Here is an 18,387-nt window from a genome sequence, read left to right as displayed (position 1 = left end):
GATAACAATAGCACTGGAAGCTTTCAGCGTCCAAGCGGCTCGCGCACGGAGTGACAAGCGGTAGACAGAGGCACACATTGCATGTGACATGGTAAACTCCTCCTTGTGGACATAGTGGCACACATTGCGGTACACATGGTAAACTCCTCCTTGTGGACATAGTGGCACACATTGCGGTGACACCCCGTACGCGAAATGACAAAGGGACCAATGTCTTCACACTCACGAAGATCGCGCACGGGGTGACGGTCAAAGCGCTGGAAGAATCGGGTTGTGGAAGCGCAAGAACCGGGGAAAACCTCGTTCAAAATGAGCTTGATTTGGGTTTGAGGAGATTCGTGGGCTTGTATAGGGCGCTATGCGCAAGTCCCTAGGTGCACCGCTCCTCCCTAGGCGCATACTAGCCATTGGGCACACACTTCGAGGCGGAAACCGCTTTGCACACCCCCCGAGGCGGCGTTTTTGGCCATAAAAACAACCTACCCAACCCGCTTTTCCACTTATTGTGCTTCACAAGGCTTCGAAATAAAGCCTCCAACCCTCCAAGCGGCACCCCGCGACACCCCACGCACGATTTCGGGAGCTATCGACCTCTTCCTAGCAATTGGAAATCGCGTACCAAGTGTCATGCCATGCGCGTATTTAGTGAGTGCCGACTTTCTCTTAACCCTCACAGCTCGCGTAGCAAGTGAAAAACTTAGCATGTGACACAATTTGATGTAATTCTTTCTTGCTTGCTTAGATTTACAACTTGCATACTTGTTTATAAACCATTATTAGTTTTTTCCATTATGAAGGAAGGGTGGTTTATTTATATATTTTTGTCATAGAAGAAATTTACACACGATGTCATGTCTATTTCTTAATGTCTTGATAGACTTTTCTTTTCTCTTCCTCAGACATTTGTGGATTGTCATAATGGATACAGAGGATATACAAGAGACCGCTGATGACAGGCTGATGTCTTTTCTTTACAAAAGTAATGAACTTACAAGATTTCAAAGTGTCAAAGAGATTTTTAATGCTGCCTTTGATCTTCAAGCACTTGTGGATGGCTTCTCCACACAAATTAGTGACTTGAAAGAGATATATACAGCATTGACTAGAGATCACAGGCTTGACAATCTTGTTCATTTTGTTGATATATGCAAAGCAGGTAGCTTGTCAAGGACAGGTATTGCAAAGAAGTGGTCAAGCCTTCATCCAGACTGGCAAAAGATCATAAAGCCTTGCAAATTTCATGGTAATATGCATTGCCAGTTGGTAGACTATGACCTTGGACTTATCATTTTCTTCAGTGTACTCCCAACACCAGAGGGCAAAGAGATTCCAAAGCAGATTTCTCAGGCTAAGGAGGACCAGGAGGAAGCGGAGATAGAGATGGAGTTCCATGAAGAGGAAGAGAAACTACAAAGCACTGAGATGCTGGACATTGCAAAATTTAAAGCAGAAAACATCACTAAAGTGGATAATGTTGACATTGAGGATGAAGATGTTGATCCTTTGCATTGCACAGCAACATTTCCCACATACAAAGTTAACAAAAAGGAATATGTTTTGCAGAATGACATTCAGCATCTTTTTGATCTAAGGGAAGACTATGCTTTGGCAGTTTTGGTTGAGTGGGGATCTAATGACATAGGATTTATTGATTACTCACCTTGCCCCTTAGCAGTCTTGGACACAGAGGCAGAAAATTTTATTGACAGCTCAAGTGTTGGAAAGCATGTGCAGGACATTGTTCTGAGATATGAGCAACAGGGTGTACCTTCTGAAGAGGAGTTCAATGGGATCCAGAAAAGGCTTAAAATAGAGCATATGGGAGAGGAAAAGACCAGAGATTATGAAGTAAGGACAACTAGATCCATTGATATATGGGAACCTGCCTTGTCTGAGGAGGATGAGTCTCCTAAGGTATGTTTATGACCATTTTGCTTTGTCTTTGCTTTAACCTTGACTTCATATTTCTGAACAGCTTGCTATAACCATCTCTGCTAATGCCTACCTTATCCATAGTATATTGCACATCCTCCTTGTCCAAGCAAGAGCTCTGCAAAAATCCCTCAATGCACTGCTCCTTTGCCTTTTTAAACTTCTTCTCTGTGAAAATATTTTTGGCAACCTTGGGAGGTAAAACATCACAATAATATTTAGCTACCATTTCCATGTTTGATACAGAGTTTGGTTGTAGCAAAGTCCTAAATCAAAAGGTACAAAATTAACTGATTATTGATCTTGTCCAAATGACACCAACAAAATAAACAAACAGTGATCAACTAAATTAAAGTTAACTCAATATTAATCATTTAATAAAGAACAATAGCGTAATTACAACCTAACATAAGCATAATAATGTGGAGCAGAATCATAATACAACTTAACAAAGAAAAGTAACCTAAGCATATTAACAAAGAATAGTAGCAACTTAACAATATAAAATAAGCATATATACCTTGCTGCTCTGATTCTCCTACTGCAACCTCCTCCACCACATCTCAAGGCTTCATTGTTCTTTAACTTCTTTTCTCTTTGTCTGTTTCCTAACATTGTATTCTTTCTTCTAGCTTGTTTGAGCTGAGTTTGTAGCTTTTCATTGCTCTCTTTACATTCCTCAAGTTGTTGTTTAAGAGTATTTATCATTTGTTTGGTCAAATGATCTTCTAACTTAAGAATATCTCTCTCTTCCGCAAGACTCTGTGTATAACCCAGAAACCCTCTTTGACCATCACCCACAAATTTTATCAAAGATAAACAATTTGAGAATGGGGGAGTGCTCTTTGTCATCAGGTCCACTAGATACAATCTTCCATCAGTCCAGAGATCAATGTGTTTTTTTTTATCTTGCCGCATTGCTTCAAATATGGATGAGGACACCTCTGCACATTTGTTTCTCTTGCGCACTGGACAATATTCTTCATTTAGCTCAATGTGTAGATGGTATAAGCATCTCTTCTCCATGGAAGTCTGTTAACAGTATTTGTCAGAGATAGTACTATAGGGAAAAGCTCTGTAGATATGAGGAAGAAGACGACACAGAAAAGGTTTGTTTCAGCTTTTGAAAATTTTGAATTTTGGGCCAGAACTGACGTTTTCGTTAGTTTTGGAGGGAGTATTTTTTAGAATACTAAAGATCCTAGAAAGATTTGACAATGACATGTTTCGGCGGAGGTAAAAAGGACGCAAACTCACCTTTTTACAAACATTTCACTATTTTTTAAATAAAGTATATATTCTCTCTCTACATATTCTTATAGGGCACAAAAGTGACCTCAAAATTCCCCTAATTAGTACAGCTGAGCTTATGCAGCTCGTTTCTGATATTGAAATAGATCAGGTTTTATTGTGTTACTCATTGTCTCATTTTCTCTCTAACATTGAATATGTTGAACATTCCTCAACGCCGCATGCTTCTCTCTCATCTCTTCCACCAATGGCTACCATTAGGGAAAATTTGGACTCACAAAGGGCCTTATAAGGAGTTTGACTTCCTCTCTCATGTCCAAAACGGGCGTGCGATAAATTATTTGCAAATCAACTCTAAACTTGGCAGAGATTTGGCAGTTAGAATCTACTCTTCAAGCTCTTTCTATTGATATAAAGCACACCACGAGATTCCTCATATTTTGAAAGATTCTATTTTTTATTCTCTAGATTCTAGACAGAGTTGTCACATCACAAGATAGATTCTAGACGGAGTTGTCATGTCACAAGAGAATCAAAAATAGAATCTTTCAAATTATGAAGAATCTCGTGGCGTGCTATATATCAATAGAAAGAGCTTGAAGGTTAGATTCTAATTGTCAAATCTTAGCCAAGTTTAGAGTTGATTTGCAAAAATTTTACTGCATACCCGTATTGGACATGAAAGAGGAAGTCAAACTCCTTATAAGGCCCCTTTATGAGTCCAAATTTTTCCTAATGTTCCCAACAAGCAAAAGTTGCTTGTCAGTTAAAAAATTTATTAAAGGAATTTCACGATGTTTTTCCTAATGATTTGCCACCAGGATTACTGCCGATACGATCGGTGCAACATAGCATTGATGTGGTTGCAGACAGTAAACCTATTAGTAAACCACCCTACCGCATGATTTACTATGCACCTGCTAAGGTGGAACATCAGCTTACTGACTACCTTAGTAGAGGGTTTCTCCAACCCAGTTCTTCACCATGGGCTTGTCCTACCCTATTAGTGAAGAAAAAAGACGACAGTATGCGTGTGTGCATAGACTATCGTGACTTAAATGCGGTTACTGTTAAGAACAAGTACCCATTGCCACGAGTGGATGAGTTGTTCCACAAACTCACTCATGCTCGTATTTTTACGAAAATAGACTTGCGGTGAGGTTATCACCAAGTCCGTATTTGACTTGTTGATATACCCAAAACTGCATTCCAAACAAGGTTTGGACACTACGAGTTTTTGGTTATGTCCTTTGGGTTAACCAATGCGGCCGCAACATTCATGACATATTGGATAGTGTCTTGAAGCCGTATTTGGGAAAATTTGTCATCGTTTTTCTCAATGACATTCTAGTCTACATGCTTCTGAAGAAGAAGACTTACAACATCTGAGGCAAGTGTTCGAATTGTTACAAACAAATCAATTATATGCCAAGGAATCTAAGTGTGATTTTCTAAAAGAAGAAATTCACTATCTTGGGCATGTTATTTCAGCTAATGGGCTACATATGGATCAATCCAAAGTGGATACAATCGGGGAGTGGTCTTCTGCTAAAAATCTGGAATAGTTACATATTTTTTTAGGATTTGCAAGTTGTGGAGATCAAGGCAAAAAGACCACTAACTATATTGGATATAAATTTTTGTGTACCGTACTTATTTGATCCATACTCTTTCGATTGCGATTAATATTTTAGAGCTTATCAGAATTACTTTAACAAGATGACACGTCAAAATCATATAATATGGTCGAATAAAAGGCCTCAACTAATAAAACATGGATTATCGATGAATAAAATATTGAATCTCAAATAATATTTAATGCTACAACTTCAAACAATAAACAAATCAACAACCACCTTCACATAAATACTAGCACATCACACAAAACCTTACTTTCAATACATAAAAACCTTACATATATGTGTTTCTTATGTCCCCAATCTGTGTGTGTCTGTATGTGTGTGTCTCATTTTAAAAAGTGATCACTTATTGTTATTAACACGTTTGTATGTTTGTGATCACGTTAATGAAATCCTTGATGCATGCTAAATGTCCATTCCAAGTGTAGAACTCAATATATACACGAGGGTACCAAGTGTTTGCAATATCTACAATTTGATGATGCTACCATTGATGCACAATTTAATAGTGAACTAATGCCAAGAGAACTAGAGTTAGGGGGATTAGAACTCTATGTTAACCAACGCTAGATATGTATGATGATATAAATGATTTTGATTATGGTTCATATGTTCTTAATTTCAATTTTGGTGATGTCTATCACCTTTGAAGTGTCTATCCAAAGAGGTGGAAGGATAATGTGCAGCCTCCTAGTGTTATGGCTGAGTAGGCATGCTATGCATATGATAGGGAAGGGGAAATTGATGCTATTTTTGAGATGCATGTTGATTTTTATGTAGTTATAGAGACTCAAAGAGATTCAACAAAGGATGAGAAGACCATGAATTTGATTCCCCAATTTATGATGCCTACGTATATTACATGTGACGAGTCTTCTTATGACCATTGCAAAAGAGAGCTATGAGATCTAGATGAGGCACCTTTTGATGGATTTCAAGCTCCCTACGACAGGCTCATCCATGAAACTTTTGCATGGGTGGTGCAAAATCCCAAAAAGAGCTTCCAAATCAACCATATGATCACTATATTTGGTATACACTTGAGTCAAATATCCATCATTTGTCACTCCAATCTCCATCAAAACTTCCACAAAAATAGTTCTCTCTTTTTGGCATGATCTAGATCCAAAGCATCATCTAGGCCTCCACATCTTGCATACATATGGACCAAAGCATTAGCTTTCTTCAACCAATAAATCCAACTATACTGGCAAACATATTGACCAAATATTTGCCAAGAGCTCATTATTATCGAGCTTCAATCGAGACTCACCGTTCATATTAACAAAACATTGCTAACTCAAGAAGAAGGGTATAATAATGTTGTTTGACACTTCAACCTATGGTTCTAATGTAAGGAAACAACTCTCCAAGACGAATAGTTTATATTTACTTAGGAAACATACATATAGACAAGTGAGACCTATGTTGAGGGAAAGGTCAAATAGAAGCATGGTCCAATAGAAAAAGACCAAATCTAAATACAAATAATTGTATAATCCGTAAAATGGTCCAAAATGAACATTGCCGTAAAACTTTGAAGCGAATTGTAAATTGAAAAGAATTCTGTAAAATTAGTCCCGAGAACACAATTTCCCTTTCAATCGGTAGCACCTTAAAGTATCCATCAAGCTCGAGGCTTATCATTGAGCAACTTAAAATCTATTTATACGAAATCGGTTCTTTTTTTACCAAGGGATAGTGCTCTTATGGATGTTACGTAGGCTAAATATTCATCCACATCTAGAATTGTTAGGACAAGGGCAAGGCTGGACTAGACAAGGGCAAGGATGGGCTAGGCAGTGTGGAAAGGGAGTCCAACTAGGGAAAAGGGCTAGGAGCCATGCTATATAGTGGGAGGTTGGGAGGTGGACTCCAAGGCACTAGTTCCCCTAGTCTTACATTGGTATCAAGAGCCAAGTTCCTATTTTTGGGAAAAGACAAGCGTGGTGCTTTTGAGCTACACAAAGCCTTGTATGAGCTTAGGAAAAAGGGAGCCGAACTCGGACGTGTGTGCAAGCACCCCAACTCGGGGGTGGGAGCTTTTTTGAGCAGGAGGAAACGAGACCACTCCGGGCTCGTTGGGAGCGCCAGCACAAGCCACAGCTTTTTCGTTCTTGGCTCGGCCTCAACAGCCCTCGCCATAGCCCACCTTCGGAGCTTCTTCTACCTCGCACTGTCATCAAAATCTTGCAGCAGTAGTAGCCCATCAAAAACTTTTTTTTCCACCACTTAAGGATTGGCCATACACACTTGGCCAACCCTCTTTCCCTCCTAGGCTTCTTGGCCCTCATACGCCCCTTGGCTCGCGTAGTGACGTCTTTCAAGCCGCGAACAAGAGTTTGCATTTCGACCTTCACACCACCATTGGCTAGGACTACGGCTATTTTTTGACCTTCAAGCTATGAACGGCTAAGAGCTGATTGAATTTCAAGATTCAAAATTGAACGACAAGTATTGCGATTTTGAATAGAACAACAAGTTTTCCACACCGTCCTTCGATCGCAACTTAATTTCACCACTTCGACGTCGGCATTCAACGACATTGTTAGCACTCCCAATTACTCGTTACTTCTCGTCAACATCTACAAGTGTTTTTGCACCATCGGGTATTTTTCTAGCTATTCCTTCCACTGCACTGTGTCGCCATGGATTCCGATATCAATATGACTTTTGATTTCGAGCAAAATACGCATGATCCTGTCCATAATGGCTCGGGGCCGGATGCTCTCATTGAGAGTGCCCGCGACGCTATGGCGGGTGACGATACTTATGAACTGCTTGATATTCAAGAATTTCGTGCACTTCAGACACGCATATCATTCATGGAAGGAAATTTTGCATCTTTAACTAAAAACATCACTAAATTATCCAAGTTAGTGATACAATTAATGCAACAACAATCCAAGGGTCTTACTGATATGCACATGCAAGAGCACGTTTCTATACAGGGGCAAGGCCCTTCTGATCATGGACAAGGTTCAACCTATCGATGCTTTGCACACTCTCACTGCAAAAGAGGTGGATGAGTCATTGAAAAACACCAAACCACCGACTTTTAAGGGAGAAGACCGCGATCGCAATAAGGATGTAGTGAATATCTTTCTTAGCAAGTGGGATGGAATTCACGCCTTACGGCATATTCTGGACACAGTCAAAGCACTGCAAACAAGTTTAACTCTCGAAGGCAAGGCCTACAAATGGTGGATGTCTCTCAAGGAGAAGAATATCATACCACATAGTTGGGCAGCTTTTGAAACTATGTTTCACAAAGAATTCTTGCCTACGAATGAGGCAAATTGCAATTGGACGGCTTGGGACACATGTTCCATGCACCAATACCCATCATTACTTGAATATATATCTTACTATCAGGATGTTATCCTCAAGTTGGAAGGCCTAGACACCTTTCAACAAGTACGTGGGTTTATACGTGGTCTAACACCAGAGCTTAAGAAGCATGTCAAGACTCAAGACCCTAAAACACTTGAGGAAGCCATAGTGAAAGCACATATTCACGATGATCCTGCTAAAAATAAATCACATCATAATCATGTGCCTGCTAATACACATGGTAATACACGCACACAATACAAGCACAATAAAAGGAAATTTATAGTAGCCAATTTAGAAGCATCTAAAAACCAAAGGGGTCCAGAGGTCCTCTCTCTCGTGAGGACTTTGATAAAGCTAAGAAAGAGAAATTATGTTTTTAATGTTTAGGAACCGGTCATGGAAAAAAGGATTGTCTCAAGGGAAAATCTACTGCTCATGACAAGGAGAAAGCAGTGCACACGGTGCAACGGTTGCCTCTTGAGTCTTCCTCATGATTCTCTACAGTGGATATAACACACACCGAGGTGGTGCATGAATGCTGTCTCACAGGTTCCATGTGGCAACAGAAGTTCGGACCACATGAGTTAGTACGTATGCACGGATCTCTACAAGGGCACAAGGTGCGCATCTTGGTAGATGACGGTGCTACTCACAATTTTATCAATTATGGATTGGTAAAAAAACTCAAATTGCCTCAAACTCCAAGTACCCACTGCTACAAGGTAGCAATGATGAACGGACATAATACCAAAATCTGGGATACTCAAGTCTGAGCCATCTTGTTGGAAGTTCAATGCAACTCCAGATCCTTGGATTTTCAGGTTATGAACATGGAGAGGGCAGATGTGGTCCTTGGTAGGGAATGGTTGCATAGACTAATACCATCACTAAAGCGTAGCTATGAGCACCACAGCTTGATGTTCGAATCTGATGGCGCACATGTGTTGTTGTTCGGAGAGAAGGATGTACCTTCTTTACCATTGATATGTACAATTGAGCTTATGCATCTTGTTTTTATATAATGAAATAGATCAAGTTTTATTGTGGTACTCATTGTCTCATTTTCTCTCTAACATTGAATCTGTTGAACATTCCTCAACGCCGCATGCTTCTCTCTCATCTCTTCCACCAATGGCTACCATTAGGGAAAATTTGGACTCACAAAGGGGACTTATAAGGAGTTTAACTTCCTCTCTCATGTCCAAAACGGGCGTGCGGTAAATTATTTGCAAATCAACTCTAAACTTGGAGGAGATTTGGCACTTAGAATCTACTCTTCAAACTCTTTCTATTGATATATAGCACGCCACGAGATTTCTCATATTTTGAAAGATTCTATTTTTTATTCTCTAGATTCTAAACGGAGTTGTCACATCACAAGATAGATTCTAGATGGAGTTGTCACATCACAAGAGAATCAAAAATAGAATCTTTTAAATTTTGAAGAATCTCATGGTGTGCTATATATCAATAGAAAGAGCTTGAAGGTTAGATTCTAACTGTCAAATCTTCACCAAGTTTAGAGTTGATTTGCAAAACATTTACCGTACACCCATTTTGGACATGAGAGAGGAACTCAAACTCCTTCCCCTAATGTTTCCAAAAAGCATAAGTTGCTAGTGAGTTAAAAATTTTATTAAAGGAATTTCACGATGTTTTTCCTAATGATTTGCCACCAGGATTACCGCCAATACGATCGGTGCAACATAGCATTGATGTGGTTGCAGACAGTAAACATGTTAGTAAACCACCCTATCCCATGAGTTACTCTGAAGCTACTAAGATGTAACATCAGCTTGCTGACTACCTTAGTAGAGGGTTTATCCAACCCAGTTCTTCACCATGGGCTTGTCCTATCCTATTAGTGAAGAAAAAAGACGGCAGTATGCATGTGTACACAGACTATCGTGGCTTAAATGCGGTTACTGTTAAGAAAAAGTACCCATTGCCACGAGTGGATGAGTTGTTCCACAACCTCACTCATGCTCGTATTTTTACGAAAATAGACTAGCGGTGAGGTTATCACCAAGTCTGTATTCGACTTGCTGATATACCCAAAACTGCATTCCGAACAAGGTTTGGACACTATGAGTTTTTGGTTATGCCCTTTGGGTTAACCAATGTGCCCACAACATTCATGACACTTATAAATAGTGTCTTGAAGCCGTATTTGGGCAAATTTGTCATCGTTTTTCTTGATGACATTCTAGTCTACAGTGCTTCTGAAGAAGAACACTTACAACATCTAAGGCAGGTGTTCGAATTGTTACAAACAAATCAATTTTATGCCAAGGAATCTAAGTGTGATTTTTTGAAAGAAGAAATTCACTATCCTGGGCATGTTATTTTAGCTAATGGGCTACATATGGATCAATCCAAAGTGGATACAATTGGGCAGTGGCCTTCTCCTAAAAATCTGGAAGAGTTACAGATTTTTTTAGGATTTGCAGGTTTTTACCGAAGGTTTGTTAAAAAACTATGCTAATATTGTTGTTCCCATGACGGACCAACTGAAAGGCAAAGGCAAAGCTTTTGAGTGGGGACCTGCTCAATAGCATAGTTTTGATACGCTCAAGGATGCATTAGCTATAGCTCCAATACTAGCTATTGTAGATCCTTTGAAATTATTCGTTTTGGAAACGGATGCCAATGACCGTGCTATTGGATCAGTCCTGTTACAAGACGGGTGGCCAATTGCATTTGAAAGCAAGAAGTTTGATGCAGCACAACAGAACTACTCTACGTATGAATGCAAACTCTATGCAACAGTGTCTGCCTTAAAAACATGGCAACATTCTTTGTATGGTGCTCAGTTTGAGATTGTGTTTGACCATGAAAGCATCAAATGGTTTACACAACAAACGGATTTGAAGGGTCGGAAAGCCAGGTGGGCTGAGATCCTTCAGGAATATGACACCAAGCTCTGGTATCGTAAAGGACAATACAATGTGGTGGCTGATGCTCTAAGTCGTATGCCATAGATCAATTCTCTCTTGTTCACGGAACTTCATAGTGAATTTTTGGATTCTCTAAAGGACAAATATGAGTATGATGACGCATATTCCAAAGTGTGGAGCCATGTACAAATGAGGGATCCTTGTCACTCCAATAATGGTAGTGTCGTGTTAACCTCCACACATAGTTCTCCTCTATCGAGTGATGAACTACAACGATGGAAGCATTTCACCATCGACAATGGGTACCTACTTCATAAGGGGAGAGTTTGTGTACCGATGGACACAACCATTCGGTGTCAAATTCTTTATGAATGTCATGATAGTCCAAGTGCAGGGCACCTGGGTATTAGAAACACTTATGCTCTCGTACGAAAATAGTTTTATTGGCCAGGTTTACATGGCTTTCTTCAAGCTTATGTCTTGCATTGCCAAAGCAAAGGGCCTAAAAGCAGGAGGACTCTTACATCCTTTGGAGATTACCAATGGAAAATGGGAAAGTATCTCTATGGATTTTATTGTGGGTTTACCAACCATTGTACGAGGTCATGACTTGGTATGGGTGGTCTTAGACCGGTTGACTAAACTATGTAAGTTTATTCCAACCAAATCAAGGATTGAGACTCCAAAACTAGCCAAGTTATTTGTGGACAACCTATATAAGTTGTATGGTTTTCCAAGTAACATTGTCAGTGATCGTGGTCCCAAGTTTAACAGTCATTTTTGGAGGGTTGTGTTCAAACGATTGGGTACACAACTAAACCTTAGTACAGCCGATCATCCAGAAACAGATGGTCAGAGTGAACAATTTAACCAAGTGCTAGAAGATATGCTAAGAGCATACGTTAGCAAGAAACAGTCAGATTGGGAAAAATATTTACCTATTCTCAAGTTTGCCTACAATAGTGCTAAGCATGTCACAACTGGATTTAGTCCTTTCATGCTCATGTATGGTTTTCAACCTAGGTCACCTGTTACGGTGGGGTTTGCAACCCCAAAAACTCCAACAGGTTAGGGATTTTCTCCAACACCACATGGATATGTTGAAATTGGCTCGTCAGAAAGTCCGACTAGCGCAGGATCGTTAGAAGAAGTACACTAATGAGAAACGTCGGCAAGTTACCTTTGAGAAAGGGGAGAAATTATTTTTACGTGTGCCAGAACATTCAAAAAGTCTGAAAAATGGACCAACACCTAAATTATCTCCACGATATTGTGCGCCTTTCAAATTACTCAAGCGAGTAGGTGATCGTCCCTACAAATTATTGCTACCTACACATTCTCGTATTATCCAATGTTTCATGTAATCCGTTTACGTAAGCGGTTACATGGGGACGACAATTTCATTGACCAATAGATTTTGGTTGATTTCGTTGAACCCCCTACCTTACCGCATGAACCTGAATGCATTCTCGACTATCATGATTTACGTACGCATCATCATGTACGTCAACAAGCCTTAATCAAGTGGAAAGATCGACATGAGGAAGGCGCCACTTGGGAAAACACTAGTGTTCTTAAGAAGAAGTTTCCCACTTTTGTTTTCAAGGACGAAAACTCTTCTTTAAGGGGGGAGTAATGTCAGGACAAGGGCAAGGCCATACTAGACAAGGGCAAGGGCAGGCTAGGCAATGTGGAAAGGGAGTCCAACTAGGGCAAAAGGCTAGGAGCCATGCTATATAGTGAGAGGTTGGGAGGTGGACTCCAAGGCACTCGTTCCCCTAGTCTTGCAAGAATTCAAGATATACACGAGGATATTAAGAGATTGCAATATCTATATTTGATGATGATACCACTAATGCACATGTTACTTGTGAACAAATGCCAAATAATTAGAGGTTGAGGAGGATAATGAATCTATCTTAACTAGTACTAGATATGTATGATGATGGAAATGATTTTGATTATGGTTAATTTGTTATTTATTTGATGTCTATCAGATTTGCAGTGTCTATCTAGAGAGGTATCAAAATAATGTGTAGCCTCCTAGGGTTATGGTTGAGTAGACATGCTATGTATATGATATGAAAGGCAAAATTGATGCATTTTTTGAGATTCATGTTGGTTTTTTGTACTAGATTCTCAAAGAGATATAAAAAAGGGTGAGAAGACCATGAGTTTACTTGCACAATTTATGACACATGTGCATATTACATGTGATGAGTCTTCTTTTGATCATTGTAGAAGGGAATTAGAAGATTAGTCGATAGTGGATTGAGTACGACATGAATCTTATGACTCTTTCGGATGAGACTTTTGAGGGATTTCAAGTCCCTTATACTGAATAACTCTCCTTTCAACTCTGAGGACAAAGTTGATTTTGATAAGGGGAGGTAATAGAACTTATGTTTTTAGAGTTTGCATTAACTTTTTTTTCAAGCAAAATCCGATCATTTCAGAGTTTTTCCATAGTCCTTGAATTCATTTTGAATATTTCCATAAAGTTTTCAATTTTGACCTAGCACACATTTTGGGAGCCAATTTTGAGGGTACTAGGGTCAGAATTTCAAAAAATGTTGTAGTTAAAAACATAGCCTTCAACACGAGGAGATATATTGCTTTTTTAAGTTTTTTCAAACTTTTTTGTTTTGATGCTCGTTTTAGCTTGTAGATTAAGTTAAAAGTAAAAATATACTATTTTTACGTCAATTTTGTAGAAATTGCCAATTTGCAAGTGAATTTTCAGTAGCATATGACTTTTTCATCACACGAATATTGAAGAGCTTGACAAGAGGAAACATTTCATATGAGACAGTCTTGGACGAATTTGGAGCCATTTGGGTGCTACGGGCTAGTGAAAATGACCCTTTTCTTTATCAATTCTCTCACACCTATTAAGATCTTCAGTGAGTTGCCAAATACATACAATCAAAATCGTTTTGATACCACTTGTGGTGTGCTTGTGATGCGACATAAGAGCGAGAAATAGATTGAATTATAAAGATGATATACAAAGTACAGAGAATAGACCAAAAAAAAAAGAGAATCTATATTGCTATAGGATAATGATTATAGGAAGAGCATAGCTCTTGTCATAACCTCTTGACCATAAATCACAATCCCAATCTTACACAAAATCTCAATCCCAATCACGCCATAGTCTCACACTCTCAATCACATTTACACTCACATGTCTCAATCGCTTCTATTCAAAAATATCAAATGTGATATTTTTCACATTTTTTACTTTACCTTGAATTCCTCAAGGTTGGCCTCACAATTTTGCAAGTTGTGGAGATCAAGGCAAAAAGACCACTAACTATATTGGATATAAATTTTTGTGTACCATACTTATTTAATCCATACTCTTTCGATTGCGATTAACATTTTAGAGCTTATAAGAATTATTTTAACAAGATGAAACGTCAAAATCATATAATATGGTCGAATAAAAGGCCTCAACTAGTAAAACATGGATTATCCATGAATAAAATATTGAATCTCAAATAATATATAATCCTACAACTTCAAACAATAAACAAATCAACAACCACCTTCACATAAATACTAGCACATCACACAAAACCTTACTTTCAATACATAAAAACCTTACATGTATGTGTTTCGTATGTCCCCAATCTGTGTGCGTCTGTATGTGTGTGTCTCATTTTAAAAAGTGATCACTCATAGTTATTAATAGGTTTGTATGTTTGTGATCACGTTAATGAAATCCTTGATGCACACTAAATGTCCATTCCAAGTGTAGAACTCAATATATACACGAGGGTACCAAGTGTTTGCAATATCTACAATTTGATGATGCTACCATTGATGCACAATTTAATAGAGAACTAATTCCAAAAGAACTAGAGTTAGGGGGATTAGAACTCTATGATAACCAACGCTAGATATGTATGATGATATAAATGATTTTGATTATGGTTCATATGTTCTTAATTTCAATTTTGGTGATGTCTATCACCTTTGAAGTGTCTATCCAAAGAGGTGGCAAGATAATGTGCGGCCTCCCAGTGTTATGGCAGAGTAGGCATGCTATGCATAGGATATGGAAGGGGAAATTGATGCTATTATTGAGATGCATGCTGATTTTTATGTAGTTATAGAGACTCAAAGAGATTCAGCAAAGGATGAGAAGACCACGAATTTGATTCCCCAATTTATGATGACTACGTATATTACATGTGACGAGTCTTCTTTTGACCATTGCAAAAGAGAGCTATGAGATCTAGATGAGGCACCTTTTGATGGATTTCAAGTTCCCTACGAACACGCTCATCCATGAAACTTTGGCACGGATGGTGCAAAATCCCAAAAAGAGATTCCCAATCAACCGTATGAGCACTATATTTGGTATACACTTGAGTCAAATATCCATCATTTGTCACTCCAATCTCCATCAAAACTTCCACAAAAATAGTTCTCTCTTTTTGGCATGATCTAGATCCAAAGCATCATCTAGGCCTCCACATCTTGCATACATATGGACCAAATCATTAGCTTTCTTCAACTAATCAATCCAACTACGCTAGCAAACATATTGACCAAAGATTTGCCAAGAGCTCATTATTATCGAGCTTCAATCGAGACTCACCGTTCATATTAACAAAACACTGCTAACTCAAGAAGAAGGGTATAATAATGTTGTTTGACACTTCAACCTATGGTTCTAATGTAAGGAAACAACCCTCCAAGACGAATAGTTTATATTTACTTAGGAAACATATAGACAAGTGAGACCTATGTTGAGGGAAAGGTCAAATAGAAGCATGGTCCAATAGAAAAAGACCAAATCTAAATACAAATAATTGTATAATCCGTAAAATGGTCTAAAATAAATATTGCGGTAAAACTTTGAAGCAAATTGTAAATTGAAAAGAATTCTGTAAAATTAGCCACGAGAACACAATTTCCCTTTCAATCGGTAGCACCTTAAACTATCCATCGGGCTCGAGGCTTGTCATTGAGCAACTTAAAATCCCAAAGAGAATATGATGGCATGGACTAACATACACTGCACTCTCTTGAACTTGTGTCGACCCATCTCCCTATGCCTTTTATAATTTAAGTAATTACTTTCGACCATATTCAACTAGACCCTATAGCTTTGGAAAGAGAAAACTTTATCTTGCGTCATTGTAATTAAACATCATAATTTGGTCCCTTGCAAAAAATTTTATTCTTCTTAAAACCGAATATCAAACTAGAAAATCATCACATCGTTTAAAACAATCGGTTAAACTTATACTTATCTAAGAAAGTTTCAATATGGATCTTGATGTAGGAATACCAAATAGGAGAAACTATTCAACTTCCTATGATCTTCATGTGGTTTCTAAAAACATAAATATTCAACTTGACATCAAAGTGCAGCCAAATGATGGCGACAAAGATCTAATGGAGCCAAGGTAGGTAGAAGGTTTTAACCTCGTCTCTCTCTCTCTCTCTCTCTCTCTCTCTCTCTCTCTCTCTCTCTCTCATACATGTTGGTTGTATCGTCGTGTATACAAACAAAGAGGTGCATATATTGCACCCATACATACCTCAGTATCAGGATCATGCATGCTTATACATCTATTGTGTCTTTGTAACATGGTTCACACTTTTTTGTTCTAAGAGAGAGAGCTTTTAGGGGTCAATGCCTATAATTCACTACAAACGGTTCATAGCTTCATGGTCTCTCTCTCTCTCTCTCTCTCTCTCTCTCTCTCTCTCTCTCTCTCTCTCTCTCTCTCTCTCTCTCTCTCTCTCTGCCTTAAAATGGGTCACACAATCATTTTATACAATATATATAATCAATTGAGTGTACCTAGCCATTTATAGGTGGCAGGCCTAGTGATTTCATCACTTGTTTTTCCCCGTAAGGAGTGTAGATAATCTAATACTATACTTGTCAATAATAATAGGGAGGCCTCTTCAAATTCAAGCACCTTATACGTCAGTAAGTTTTAGAAGTTTTCTCAACATGAGAAAAAGGGCTATTTTCACACCTCGTTTCACACTTTGAAGCGTGAATATCTTGAGAAGTGACAAAATTGAAGAGGGAAATATTCGCTACTCAAAAAAACGGGAGGGGGAAAATATTATGTGCTTTAAAAAAGAGAGGTGATAAATATTTTGTATCGGAAGGAGGCGATAGTGGAAATTATTATCTCTTTGAAGCATGAAAAATCACTTTTATTACTTTGAGCAACAACGGCGCCGTCGTTGCTCAAGTTTTCTCAAGTGAGAATATTCGTAAGCATCTCCTTTTTTCCACAAGAAAGTCGAAAAAATCTTTTTTCGCAGGTCAAAAAGATTGGCGCGTCGTTTTCTCATGTTGAGAAAACTTCTAAAACTTCTTGTACGACCATTTTGAGGTGAAACAATTAAGGCGAGCACTACCATTTTTTTTTTCCAGCAATGAGTGCGAATAAGGCCTCTGTCACATTGGGGCAGGCGGCCACCTTTTTCTCTCTGATCGGCCAATCAGGTGTCATGCCCACGGATGCCCTTTTCACACTGGGTTGTTGCCCATGGTTGCACTGTTGAGCTGGCTCTCCACCTCAGTGGCCAAATTTTCCATGAAGTGTGTCGGCCTCCTTTGCCCGCCCAACCTCAAGTCCAACGCTAAAGCTGCGATCTGATTCGTTGTGCATCAGCTTTTTCAGGTTCTACTACTGCCCCAATGTGACACCATTCCCAACAGTGGCTGGAAGCCAGCACCCTCTCATGCACGACCATGGTGTTCAGGGGCCATCCACCTCAGCAAGGACGCGTGGCCCAGTTTGACAGGGGCCTAATACAATAATTGTCGTATTTAACTATAGCGGTGATAAACTATAGCGATGGAAGCATTTCACCATGGACAATGGGTACCTACTCCATAACGGGAGAGTGTGTGTACTGACGGACACAGACATTCGGTGCCAAATTCTTTATGAATGTCATATAGTCCAAGTGTAGGGCACCCGGGTATTAGAAAGACTTATGCTCTCGTACGACGATAGTTTTAATGGCCAGGTTTACATGGCTTTGTTCAAGCTTATGTCTTGCATTGCCAAAAATGTCAAGTTAACAAAGCAGAGCGCCTGAAAGCAGGAGGACTCTTACATCCTTTGGAGATTCCCAATGGAAAATGGAAAATTATCTCTATGGACTTTATTGCGGATTTACCAACCACTGTACGCGTTCTGATTCGGTATGGGTGGTCGTAGACCGGTTGACTAAACTATGTAAGTTTATTCCAACCAAATCAACGGTTAAGACTCTAGAAGTAGCCAAGTTATTTGTGGACAATCTATACAAGTTGTATGGTTTGCCAAGTAACATTGTCA

Source organism: Adiantum capillus-veneris, chromosome 5 (assembly GCF_014529385.1).
Source record: "Adiantum capillus-veneris isolate H3 chromosome 5, ASM1452938v2, whole genome shotgun sequence".
Classification (NCBI taxonomy): Eukaryota; Viridiplantae; Streptophyta; class Polypodiopsida; order Polypodiales; family Pteridaceae; genus Adiantum; species Adiantum capillus-veneris.
This window is presented reverse-complemented; position numbering follows the sequence as displayed.